The sequence below is a fragment of the Anomaloglossus baeobatrachus genome, chromosome 1 (assembly GCF_048569485.1).
Source record: "Anomaloglossus baeobatrachus isolate aAnoBae1 chromosome 1, aAnoBae1.hap1, whole genome shotgun sequence".
NCBI classification, from domain to species: domain Eukaryota; kingdom Metazoa; phylum Chordata; class Amphibia; order Anura; family Aromobatidae; genus Anomaloglossus; species Anomaloglossus baeobatrachus.
This window is the reverse complement of record NC_134353.1, coordinates 607,343,370-607,349,369: the sequence shown is the minus strand read 5'-3', so window position 1 is coordinate 607,349,369 and position 6,000 is coordinate 607,343,370.

Below are 6,000 nucleotides of genomic sequence, written 5' to 3'. Positions count from 1 at the left end.
AGGAGACTGTCTCATTCCTTGCCACAGGAGAGCCACGAGGTGTAACATCACCCCCCCATCTAGGCCCCCCCCCCGCCCATGCTCGAAGGCCGCTATCAAACCCGGGGCGTGGATATGATCCTCCAATTCCCAGGATCTATGCTCCGGACCACGGCCGACCCACTCCACAAGGTAGTACCTCCTGCCCCGTATAACTTTTGTCTCCACAAGCTTCGCCACCTCAGAGTCATCGGGCGGGGGGTCAGTTTGAGGCGTCAGGGACCCCGAGAACTTATTAAGTCGTACGGGTTTCAGGAGGGACACGTGAAAGGTGTTGGCTATAGCCCAGCGTGGAGGGAGCTGGAGTCGGTATGCCACCGGGTTCACCTGCTCTAACACTTTAAACGGACCCAGGTACCTAGGGGCGAACTTGGCTGCCTGTACCCGTAGGTTAACATTCTTAGAGGACAGCCACACTAGGTCACCAGGGGCGAAGGATGGTGCAGGGCGGCGGCGCTCATCAGCCGTTGTCACCATCCGGTCTTTAGCCCTCTTAAGGGCCTCTTGGGTGTTATCCCAGATCTCCCGGGCCTCGGTCGCCCAATCCTCCACTCTAGGATCGGGTGACGTTATGGGCATAGGAACCGGGATTCTGGGATGTTGTCCGTTATTGAGCAGGAACGGAGTCTGACCAGAGGATTCATGGACCGAATTATTAATGGCAAATTCGGCCCAAGGAAGGAGGTTAGCCCAGTTGTCGTGGTGCGCGGAGATAAAATGGCGGAGGTAAGTTACCAAGGTCTGATTGGTCCTCTCTACCAGTCCATTGGTTTCGGGATGGTATGCGGAGGAGATGTTCAGCTCTATCTGCAGGAGCTTACAGAGCTCTCTCCAGAAGCGAGACGCGAACTGGGGACCCCGGTCGCTCACCACCTTGTCAGGCATGCCATGCAGCCTAAATACATGCCTAATGAATAAGGTGGCGAGAGCACGTGACGTCGGGAGTCGTGGGAGAGGCACCAAGTGGACCATTTTAGAGAAGTGATCCGTGATGACCCATACGACCTTGTGACCTGCTGACTTGGGCAGATCTCCCAGGAAGTCCATTCCCACCACTTCCCAGGGACGATCCGGCACTGGCAGTGGGTGAAGAAGACCTGCTGGTCTCTGCCGGGACGGCTTATTCCGTGCACACGACATACAGGCTCCCACATACTCCTGTATGTCCTGGGGTAGTCTCGGCCACCAATAGTGCCTAGTCACAAGGTCTCTGGTCCTTTTGACCCCAAAGTGACCCCCGACCTTGGAGGCATGGGCCCACGATAGCACCTCATTCCGTAGTTCAGGGGGAACGAGGGTCTTGCCAGGTGGCACCTGGTCCAAAGAAGTGGGAGTGACCATCCTCAAGCTGTCCGGGGGTAGTATAAGACGAGGCTCCTCCTCGTCCTCCTCCAACACAACCATACAACGTGACAAGGCATCGGCCCGTACGTTCTTCTCACCGGCCAGGTGGCGGATAATAAAGCGGAACCGGGAGAAGAACAAGGACCAACGGGCCTGCCTTGGGTTCAGGCGTTGTGCTGTCTGGAGGTATGTGAGATTTTTATGGTCGGAAAATACTTCAAATGGATGCTTCGCACCCTCCAGGAGATGCCGCCATTCCTGGAATGCTAGTTTCATCGCCAGTAACTCCCTATCCCCTATGGAGTAGTTCCTCTCGGCCGGAGAAAAGGTTTTGGAGAAAAAGAAACATGGATGCTTCCTTCCTCGTTCGTCTTTCTGGTACAGGACTGCACCAGCACCGACCGATGAGGCGTCTACCTCTAGTAGAAAGGGTTTGGAGATGTCTGGACGATGAAGGATGGGAGCTCTGGAGAAGTAAGTTTTGAGAGTGTGAAATGCCTCTACCGTTTCCCGTGTCCATGCTTTGGGATTAGCGCCCTTGCGGGTAAGGGCAATGATGGGTGCTGCCACCGTCGAGAAGTTGGGAATGAACTGGCGATAATAATTGATAAACCCCAAGAATCGCTGGATCGCTTTCAGCGAGCGGGGCTCAGGCCATTTCATCACTGTCTCCAACTTCCCCGGATCCATTGCTAACCCCTGACTGGACACGATATACCCCAGGAACGGCAAGGATTCACGTTCAAAAACGCACTTTTCTAGCTTAGCATATAACGAATGAGTGCGGAGCCTCTTAAGTACTCGGATGACATCCCTCCGATGGGTGGCAAGATCGGGGGAGAAGATAAGGATATCATCCAGGTATGCAACCACGGAAAGATACAAATCCCGGAAAACATCATTCACAAAGTCTTGAAATACGGCGGGGGCATTGCAGAGTCCGAAGGGCATTACGAGATACTCGTAGTGACCGTCCCTGGTGTTGAAGGCGGTCTTCCACTCATCGCCCTCTCGGACTCGCACTAGATTATACGCCCCGCGTAGATCCAGCTTCGTGAAGATCTTTGCCCCGCGGAATCGATCAAATAACTCCGTAATGAGGGGCAAAGGGTATTTGTTTTTGATCGTGATTGCATTTAATCCCCTGTAATCGATACAGGGGCGTAGATCCCCTTCCTTCTTTTGCACGAAGAAGAACCCCGCACCGGCCGGTGAAATAGACTTGCGAATGAACCCTTTTGCCAGGCTGTCCTGAATATATTTGTATAATGGTGGACAAAAGAAAAACGGGTATATGCCGCGCTTAAAAACCACTGAGTTGGAAGTGATATAATATTTCTCTTTTATTTACAGCATTCCTACGCGTTTCAGAGACAACAGACCGTCTCCTTCTTCAGGGAAAAAAGAAATCAACCGATTGATGATTTCTTTTTTCCCTGAAGAAGGAGACGGTCTGTTGTCTCTGAAACGCGTAGGAATGCTGTAAATAAAAGAGAAATATTATATCACTTCCAACTCAGTGGTTTTTAAGCGCGGCATATACCCGTTTTTCTTTTGTCCACCATTATATTTATATCGTGCCTACGGGGCCGCTGCTTGAACCACGCGGACACTCACATGTCTTTGAAGGAGTTGTGACTGGCACAACCCCACCAGGTGAGTGTTACTGTACCTTCTCTAACATCATATGTTATATCGGGTAAGACCCTATTGCGCCCTTTTGTCTCCCCATTTTAGTTCATCTGAATATATTTGGACATAGCCTCCGTCTCTGGAGCAGAGAGGGGATACACTCTGCCCCTAGGGGGCTCGGAGCCTGGCTTCAGGTCTATTCGGCAATCGTATGGCCGGTGGGGAGGAAGGGTATCTGCGGCCCTCTTGGAGAAGACGTCCCTGTAGGCCTCATAAGGTGTCGGTAAACCTGGCTCCCCTGTATTCCCTGAGGACCCAACCGACCTAATGGTAGCGGGTGGTTCGGTAGTCACGAGGTGCTCCCTACAGGATCCCGCCCATGATGAGATCTCCCCTGTTGCCCAGTTGAGTATAGGAGCATGCTGTCTCAACCAGGGGAGGCCCAGTAGGATCTCATCTGTCCCCCCTGGAAGCACCAGGAAGGACACCTGCTCATGGTGTCCTGGTGATACTTCCATCCTGAGAGGGATGGTGATCTGGGTGATGGGATCGATTAGTAGGGACCCGTTGACTACCCGAACCCTGAGTGGCTTGGGCAAGAGAACCAGGGGAACTGAGTATCGGGTTGCCAGGGAGGTCGAAATGAAATTGCCATCAGCGCCTGAGTCCAGGCAGGCCAGAGCAGAGAAGAGAGTAGTGCCAAACTGCAACTGGGCGCTGATAGTCAACCTAGAGGGAGAAGCAGCGTCTAGGAACCCCCCTCTGATGGAAACTAGACGCTGTCTTTTCCCGACGGTTTGGGACATCGGGTAGCTATGTGTCCCCTCTGCCCACAGGAAAAGCAGATGACACCAGACCGAGAACCTGGGGTAGAGGAGACCGCTTTGGACACCTCCATTGACTCCACGGAGTCGCCTACAGAGCTGGCTGGGAGACCTGTCTGGTGGAAGACGGGAGCCAGACGCTTTTTAGGCCGTGAGGACGTGGGTGCTGAAGAGACCTCGAGCCTCCGCTCCGCCTGGCGGATGTCTATGCGAGAGGCAACCACAATCAAGGACTCTAAAGTAGCAGGCACCTCACGCGTGGCCAGTGCGTCTTTGACGAACCCTGCCAGGCCCTCCCAGAACACAGGGACAAGGACCTTATCGGGCCAGTCCAGCTCTGCGGCAAGTGTCCTAAAGTGTACGGCAAAGTCCCCGACTGAAGCGGACCCTTGCCGAAGTCGTAGGAGGCGCAGCGCGGAGTCGTGGGTGACTTGAGGCCCGAGGAACACCATTCTCATGGCCCCAAGATAAGATGCTAAGTTAGTCACCACCCAATCTCCGCGCTCCCACAACGGCGTAGACCACTTCAGCGCTCTCCCTGTGAGCAGGGACTGGACGAAGGCTACCTTCGCCTTCTCGGTAGCGTAAAGATTCGCGGACAGCTCTAAGTAGGTGGTAACTTGGTTTATAAACCCACGGCACTCGGAGCTGTCCCCGCTAAAGCGCTCTGGGAGCGCAAGGCGAGGAGACCTTCCGCCCAATAGCACAGCCTGGGTAGCCGCCTGGGTGGCGACTGTCGTCAGAGCAGTCTTGTCGGAGGAAGACTGCTCCACTGCTGACAAACGTGATTCCAACTGCTGCACATAACGCAGCAACTGCTGCTGCTCTTCAGCCATAGCCAGACCTTTGGCGCGACCGTAATGTTACGAGAGGGACCCGGGGAAGCGTGCCAAGATGGGGAATGGACAGCTTCCGCCGGTCAAGGTCCACTGTGCGGTGTAAGGGACCGCTGCTATGGTGGGTGAAGAGTGAGCGGGTTGCTGCTAGCGATCGTCTGGAATGTCACAGACGATCTATGTACACCGGTCTGCCCTAACCCGTGTGGGTTGTATGGCAGGGATCACACGGCTCGGTGTACCTGTTGCACGGGGAAGCACAGAGGTGCCCACGCACGTGTGCCAGTGGAAGTCACGAGAATATGGCACGAGGGTAGCACAGAGGTGCCCACGCACGTGTGCTTTCAATAACCAGGTGAGTCCAGTGGAGACTCGAGGAGCTCACCTGGGACAGGAACACGGCCTGTAGTAGGAGCTACTGCCGGAGCAGCAAGGCAGGGACACGGCCTGCAAACCAGGTGCTGCCTAAGCAGCAAGGGCCAAGCCCACAGAGGAAGATAATGCCTGAGCAGTGGCGTGGCAGCACGCTGCCAGACATCCAAACATAGAAGGACGGTCGCGCGCCGCCATGATGGCAGGAGGAGTTTTTAAGGAGGTGTAGCTCCAGCCAAGGGCGGGCGCGAGGCGGAGATGACGGACTTGACCCAATCAGGATCCACGACATCCCAGCCTGGCCAATCAGGATTCACCACGTCACCAGCCTTGTCATCAAGCCGTGTGACGTCAGTGGGCGAATCAGGATCCACCAAGCATAGCACATGCTCACCCTCCTGCCTCTGGGAAATAGAGGCGGGATCCTCGGTCTCACAATGTGTAGAGATAACGGGAGTCTCACTGCTTCCCTGAGCAGCAAACCTCTGCACATTGCGCAACCTCACAGACCTTCGAGGCTGCTGAGCAGGAGGAGCTGCGGCAGGCAAGGAATGGGAGACCGCCTCATTTCTTGCAACAGGAGTACCACTAGGTGTCACCCTTGTGCTGCCTCTCTGGGGAGGTTTCTCCTGCACTCTGCGCAGTCTGGCAGACCTTCGGCGCTGCTGAGTAGGAGCACTCGTGGCAGGCAAGGAGACTGTCTCATTCCTTGCCACAGGAGAGCCACGAGGTGTAACAGGGGATGGTGTGTTCTGGGTGATTAGCTGTGTTGCTTTTACGCCAAACATATCATTTGGCATTGTGCCCAAATAGTTCGATTTTGGTTTCATCTGACCAGAGCACCTTCTTCCACATGTTTGGTGTGTCTCCCAGGTGGCTTGTGACAAACTTTAAACAACACTTTTTATGGATATCTTTGAGAAATGGCTTTCTTCTTGCAACTCTTCCATAAA